This window comes from Protomyctophum bolini (genome assembly GCF_963924005.1).
Source record: "Protomyctophum bolini genome assembly, chromosome: 9".
Taxonomy (NCBI): Eukaryota; Metazoa; Chordata; class Actinopteri; order Myctophiformes; family Myctophidae; genus Protomyctophum; species Protomyctophum bolini.
The window spans coordinates 17,708,551-17,716,620 of NC_137870.1; positions in this window are offsets into that span (position 1 = coordinate 17,708,551).

Genomic DNA, 8,070 nt, shown 5'->3' on the forward strand with positions numbered 1-8,070 from the left:
TGAGAAAGCAGTGTTTAAGTGGTTACATAATTTGTCTTTGAACTGAATGGAAATTCAGTGTCAGATGAGACATTTGGCATTGTTTGTTTGTTTGGTCTGTTAGATCACACTCAAACCAGAGGTGTTAAAATGTATTTAGCACTGCAGAAGCCTATATTGGTCTCCAGTGACTTAGTGAGTGTGCATAATAAAGAATATTCAGAATCTGAATGTTGAAGGATTTTGATCTAATGGTGTAAAGATTAAATGCAGGTAAATGCATTGTGTTATTTATTCCTTTTCCCCACACAAATGTGAGCCAACCCTCCTTCTGTGTCCCCTGACAGATGCGTTCCAGTCAGAGATATTATAGGCTACAGCAGCACTTCCGTCTGATTGCTTCTTCCACTGATGGAGGACAAGTGGTTTAGCAGTGTCCTTCACTGAGATGTTTAGTCCTTGAACATGGCATATAGAAAACACCCCCCCCCCCCCAAATAAAATCATCCAGCCAGGACACTTCACTCATATGTATATGAAGAATCAACTGACTGAGAGAAAACGCGATTGTTGGACCACAAAACCTATATGAAACAATTTTAAGATGAGCCCATGCATGTTATTCTCCATAGATAATTTACTTCTGTGAACCAGGGGAATTGAGGGGACGAGCAAATGACGTCAGGACTTTGGTGCTCTATTGGTGGCCACTCGTCCAGGTGCCCAGTTGTCCAGGTGGCCACGTGTCCAGGGTTCCCACTTCTGTCAGACTATTTGGGTGACGTACTGTACTGTACTGTACTGTACTGTTTCCCCGGCCGGACGTGGTACGTCACCATCAGGTGCCCCGGCTGGCCAGGGGGAGGCAGTTTAGAGACCAGGATTACTGCATGTTTTTTGTGAGGGTACCTACCCTAGGGGACACGGGGAGAACATGCAAACTCCACACAGAAAGGCCCTTTTGCCAACCCCGCCTCGGGTATGGGAACTGATGACTCGTAGGAGGGAACACGCCCCCCAGCGCCCACAACGTCTCCAGCAGGAATCAAACCCAGGACCTTCTAGCTGTGAGGCGACAGCACTAAGCAAACATCATCTTATATATCTTAAAGTATATATATATATATATATATATAGTATATCTATAAAGTGGTTAATTCATAGTATATGTCAAATGTAAGTTTGGGTCAACATCACATGCTTGCAAAAAATGCTCCACCAAATGTACTTGAGTGAATTGATTTGAGTTACTATCAGTATCCACCATGCACTGACTATAGCTCACAGTAATAAATAGTTTTCTGTTCTATCCCTATTTCAGTTGCACGGCTGAAGAGTCCCCTGAGAAGAGAGAGTGGTTTAAAACATACGAGAGCATGGCGCTACGGATCTCTCTTGATGACGGGGCCCTGTGGGAGCTGTACTGTGCAGAGCCCTTTCCATCTCTCTTTCAGCAAGGAAGCCGTATATCCACCGCCTGCCATTGAGATCTCCTCACAGAGGTCGCCACTAGCAGCAAAATACATGTTTTATTGATAAAAGAAACTGTGGCTGCTGGTAGCCTACATCACGACCATCCTTCAGCTTTCACACTACGGTTTCTAAATATTTCTTTTTTTTTTAATTAAAAAGAGACATCATTTATGAATGGCATGTCTTCCCTGTGCAACTGCAAATAAAAGGCGTTCAAGCAGTTCGCTAATTTAATTAGCATTTATCTAGCTATCTGGCTTTATTGTTTTGTCACCGACTGAAATGAGCGGTCAAATATAGGCCTATACAGAGACCAATCTCTAAATGTGTATATGACTCCTAATGTGCCATATTTCTATTCCAATACGCTGCACATTTTTCAATTATAGTAGCCTACTCCTGCATTAATTAGACTGACAACTCAGCCACGTCTGGCTGTGTAAGGCAGATGGACCAAGTCTATTCTGTGTTTGCGATTCAAATATCTGGTTCTTTTCAGTACAGTCAGTGCTTTCATCGCACATTACATGAACAAAATATCAGCATTATGAAAAATACTTTGGGGAATCTGGGGATGTACAGATGTTCTGGGATGTAAAGGTTAAAGGAGCATTCAGTGACTTGGGTAATTTGGAAAACCCCCCGGTCCGCCCCGGTAACAAGTTGTGCACATGCAAGCACTATACAGTGGGGTGACACGCGACAGGGCAACATCACACACACCAAGGCTTGATCATCATTAGAGGAAGGCCCCTCTCTATCCCGATTGGATGAAGGTTTTTCCACCTTGCCAAAAACGTTTTTTTACCCCCACGGGTTAACTGGGGACAGGGAGGAACTCCTTATATGGTAAGCACTCTCTATAGTAGGGAGGATTATCACAACAAAACGAATGAAATCAATGAATATACATTTAAAATATAATGTTGATAGCATATAGCATATTTAAAGAGTTGCACCATGGTATCCCATAGTTTCAATGTGCATTCTTTTTATAGAATATTGTTTAGACGATAGATGATAGGTTCTTCGTTTAGCTGTGATGCTAGTTCTCCTGAGGCACTGACTAAATTGGATCTCTGCATTTGATGACATGTGTTGCTCTGGAAAAAAAAGCGTCATTCTGTCAAAATTCCTGACATTACAGATGTTCTATGTTTGTGAGACAGACATACTGTATGTTTTACTGTAGTGGGGACATAAAAACCACCCCTGTTTTAGATGGCTCACCTCTTCAGCATCTCTCTAAAATAGGTCCTGCAAAAGTACTCGCCATTTCCAATTCCATCCGAAAATCAACATTTAGGTTTAGGGTATTGGGCGGGAACCCCTTTTGGTGTTAGCATTATTGTTCTGCCCTTACTATACGTTGGTGTACATTGTGTATGGCTTGGCAGACAGCTAACAAGGTTCCCAATAAAGCTCCAAAGGCAGTGACTTGGTTTGGGTTCTTTAGTGAAGAATACATTGTAAAACTGCAATACAGAAAAAATAGAAACACAACATTGGTGTCATATACTGTAAAATAATAAACCAAACATAGTTATTGTATGCATCATACAAGATTACAAAAGAACATGTAAATTGCTTTAAGAGCCAAGAAGTTTAACAAAAAACACACAAACTTACAGACTTATCCTGTCCAAGGCCTGATAGAAAGGGTTAACTCAACATGTAGTGAGTGAGCTCTTGACAGTGTACTGGCTTGAACTGAACTGACTCTGACCAAACTAATCACCTCATAACTACCCTTGTGAAGCTACCAGGTGAGGAGAATTACTAATTAAGCAAAAGAACATTGGTCTCCATTACACATAGGGCCTACTAGGTGAAAGGTGAACTACCTAGAAAAGTAAACAGCACAATTATGTTATGCTTTAGCTATTGAAAAATAGCAGATCTACAAGCTCATAACACGCCACCGAGTGGCGCGCTACAAGCTTGTAGGTCTGCTATTTTTGAAAAATCGAAGAACGACCGACATAGAAACATAGCTTTTTCAGAAAACTGTCAGGATGTAGAAGACATTTTTAGAATCTGATCTCAGGTCAAAAGTGTTGAATTGAGAACTGCATTTCTTTACTTCACAAATATTATTTATCAGTAGAATGTTCCCGGTCTGGTCTGATCCTTTTCTGACCACTTGTATGTTTGTCGGGTGGAAACAAATTTCAATTCAATTCAAAGGAGCTTTATTGGCATGAGAAAACAAACGTTTATTATTATTGCCAAAGCAATTAAGTGTCACAAATACAATACAATAAAATCAGTTGAAAATGGGGAAAGTATATACAGTTGGAGGGGGTACAGCATTTTGTAAACAGAGCTATGTCACATTACATCGTGTTAACAGGGTATAAAGCTTTCATAGCAGCAATTCTTTGCAGTCACTTTGGGACAAAAATGGCAGCATTTTATTCTCAGGACTATTTAAACAGTATACAGGAAAAACTCAGATTTAAGATCTGTTTAAAGGTAGCAGTTCTGTTTACATGCATGTGCAAGGTCCAGCAGTCTACTTGGTACAGATAGTAGTCCTTAGGGTGGTTGTATTCCATTGACACAACAGTTCGCAAATCTTGCTGTTTATTGTTTGCACATTGTTGTATTTCTCCCAATAGGTATAGGAGTTTTTTGTCATTGGTCATAGTTTTAAACTCACGTGTGTGTAATCTGTGGGAAGTACTGTATGTGTCTCTGATGTCTTGGAATAGTGGGCAGGTGGTTAGAAAGTGTAGCTCTGTTTCCGCCACATATTGTGTGCAGTGGGTGCACATAGTCTGTCTTCCCTTGGGAGTAGGGTCTGTCTGTGGCGTCATTTCTCTATTGCAAGGCTGTGTTCACTGAGTCTGTACCTAGTCACACTATTGTACGATGGATAGGGCATTAATTTAGGAAAATAAATAAAAAATATGCCTGAAAGCACATATGCCTTTTTACTATGTGAAGGTGTATACAAAAAATCTCACTGATAGAGGCTGCTCTGTAATTAAGAAGCAGGGTGCTTGATAAGATTAGTTCAATCCTGGTCTGTTCCGCACCAGTTACTTGTAGCGTTAATCAAGGATCCATATAGGCCATTACTCTTGTATGTGCTCTCTAGTTTAGTGCTGCATTATTCATGCCCCGGTGGCGTGGCTATATACCTGTATGTGTGTGTGTGTGTGTGTGTGTGTGTGTGTGTGTGTGTGTGTGTGTGTGTGTGTGTGTGTGTGTGTGTGTGTGTGTGTGTGTGTGTGTGTGTGCGTGTGTGTGCGTGCGTGCGAGCGTGCGTGCGACAAAAAGTCTCTGTGGTGCTGGAGATATGGCGGTTGTCCTAGAAAAACAAGGTCCCTTGTTCGAGTCCACCTTTTGGATCATCTTCACTAATTCAAAGTAATTACTTGTGGCAAGAACAATAATGTGCTTATAGCATGGGAGAACTGTCAGTGCTTTGATGATTCGTGTTTCAAATCCAATGATGCTTTCCACGTTTGTATATCTCGCTCTGGGGTCCAAGTTTCACAAGCATAGAGAAGGATTGACATGACAAGTGAACGCAGTAGTCTCACCTTTGATGCCAGACTGATGTTTTTGTCTTTCCATATGGGCTTGAGTTTTGCCAGGGCAGCAGTTGTTTGTGCAATTCTGGCAAGGACTTCCCATTTGGATCCTTCATCGGACACGATTGCGCCAAGGTATTTGAAGCTGGACACCGTGTCCAGTGCCTGTCCGTTGACTTGGATGACTAAGCGGATGCCACTGTTGTTGGTGGTCATCATTTTGGTTATGTCTGCATGGATTTCCATTCCATAGGCTCGGGAAGTTATGTCAAGCCTTTCCACTAGGCTGGCAAGTTATTTTTCTTCACCATGCTAGCCCATCAATGTCTTCCGCAAAACAGAGGTTGGTGATTGGTCTGCCTCCTATGCTGACAGTTCCATCATGGTCTGCCAGGCATCCGTCATGATACGCTCCAGAAAAATATTAAAGAGAATGGGTGAGAGAAGGCATCCTTGGCGCACTCCAATTGTTGTCCTGAACCAGTCTCCGATAGCTCCGTTGTAGATAACTGCGCTGGTAGCTTTGTTGTACAGATGTTGAATGACAGTGACAAGGTTAGGTCTGATGTTATACTTCATCATGGTCGCCCACAGTGCAGCATGCCATACCCGTAAAGGCTTTCTTGAAGTCTATGAACACGTGGTAGAGGTGTGGTTGATGCTGCAGATATCTCTCGCAGATAATCCTCAAGTTGAAGATCTGTTCTGTGGTGCTCCACCCTGCCCTAAATCCAGCCTGTTCTTCAGCTATGATCAGTTCAGCTTGAGGTTTTAACCTATTCAGTATTATTTTCAGAAGGACTTTGCTGGGATGGCTGATAAGACTGATGGTGCGGTAATTTTATTGAGCCGGTCCGGGGATACGAACTAGCGACCTTCCGATATCAACATCGCTCCGCAAACCGTTCGGCCACCGCTGCCTCTTGGCAGAGAAACAAGAGTAGCAAATACAACTATTTACATGATGTCTTACGTTGCCATTTAGTGCCCTAAACAAACATTAAAGTCCATGGACTAGAAAGAAAGAAAGAAAGAAAGAAAGAAAGAAAGAAAGAAAGAAAGAAAGGACCTATATAGGGACATTCTTTGCCACCATGCCAGTCATGAACCAATACAGCCACCTTGTCACAACGACTCACAACGAACCTCAGTGACCACGCAACAACGTACATCAACTAATGTCAATCAGTCTTCTATTGAAAATTAACCATTGGAATTGATGGCTGTTATGTCAAAGCCCAAAAGCTCCATCTCCAACCAAATGGAAATAGCAAATTCACTCATGGGATTATTGAAGTGATCAAGAGCCACATACACACACACATACTGTTCCCTGGTACAACAACTGAACTCACATACTGTACAGCAGATACAACACAACAGACCAACTCTAGATTCACATGATGACTATAGCATTCAACCCCAGAGCCAGAACCAGTTCCATTGCCATTTGCCACCCGGTCAACGGGTCCCAAAATGACAGCAATAGCACACCAGCTTGAATCACACGCATTAAAAACACAAGCAGTAGCCAAGAAGCAAAAGACAAAGTTCATACCTTGAGCTGTCGACTCTTCCACTTTCATAAGATAGTTGTAGTGATGCCAGGCGAAAACTGTGGCTCTCTCTCTCCAGTTCATGATGAGACCTCCAGCAGCTCCTCCAGACTCCAGTCATCTCATCTCCATCCTCCATACATCTGGCTGGCTAGCTGGCCATGCAGTACTTCTCCTCCCAGTATCAATAGCCCCCAACCAGCCTCATTATCCTGGCTGCCTGATCTTCTCACTCAGCCTTGGTCTGGATGTTTCGCACTACACAGCACATAGCAAGCATTCTGCTGTAGTGCCTTGGTCAGGGGTTTAGGGCATAGGCTCCATAGGGTCCAGCATTCACAGCATGTCGTGGTCAGGGGTTTAGGGCATAGGCTCCATAGGGTCCAGCATTCACAGCATGTCGTGGTCAGGGGTTTAGGGCATAGGCTCTAGGGTCCAGCATTCAGGGGTTTAGGGCATAGGGTCCAGCATTCACAGCATGTCGTGGTCAGGGATTTAGGGCATAGGCTCTATACTCTATAGGGTCCAGCATTCACAGCATTTCAGGGCTCTATAGGGTCCAGCATTCACAGCATGTCAGGGCTCTATAGGGTCCAGCATTCACAGCATGTCAGGGCTCTATAGGGTCCAGCATTCACAGCATGTCAGGGCTAAGAAGAAGCTGATCTTGGGGATCTGGGGTCGTCACTCTGGCCCGTGTACCTGTGGAGCAGGTTGAGAGAGAGACCATATACGTAAGCTTTGAGTATAAGTATTGGCTATTTCCCCATATATAAGCCCACAATGGGGGTTGGATTTTTGTTCTAATTCGCTTATTTCCATCGAAATAAGTAGTAAAGTGTGCCGCTTGGGATACTATTTACATTATGATTTGAGCAATGGAAATAAGCAAATTAGCACAACACCCCAATGCCCTATTCAATTCAATTCAATTCAATTCAATTCATTGGGGGTTTATGGTAGGGGAAATAGCAAATAATGCGCTTTTGCAGAAAATAACACCTGGACCTCTTTGGTGGGGACGTAACAACTACAAAGAAAAGTAAGAAAGCTTTCTAGCATCGAATTATCCTACAGTACCATTTTGTGCGGGAACCCCTTTTGGTGATATTATGTTATGCTTTAGCTATTAAAAAATAGCAGATCTACAAGCTCTTAGCGGCGCGCTATGAGCTTGTAGGTCTGCTATTTAACGACTGACACAGAAACATAGCTTTTTCAGAAAACTGTCAGGATTTAGAAGACATTTTTTTAATCTGATGTCAGGTCAGAATGGGTTAAACCATCATTGGTAAACAGTTAAGAATAATTCAGTTTTATACAAGGATTTGGTCCTGTGACACCCCAAACAAAACATTGTGTCTGTATATATTTATTCTATTTATGTATATAGGACCCACATGCACACATACAGCACTTAATGCACCTTTGTTTTTTATTTCAACACCCAGTCCCTCCCTCCCTCTCTCACGCACACACACACAGTATGCTTAGCATAGGTATAGCTAACTCAGGTTTGT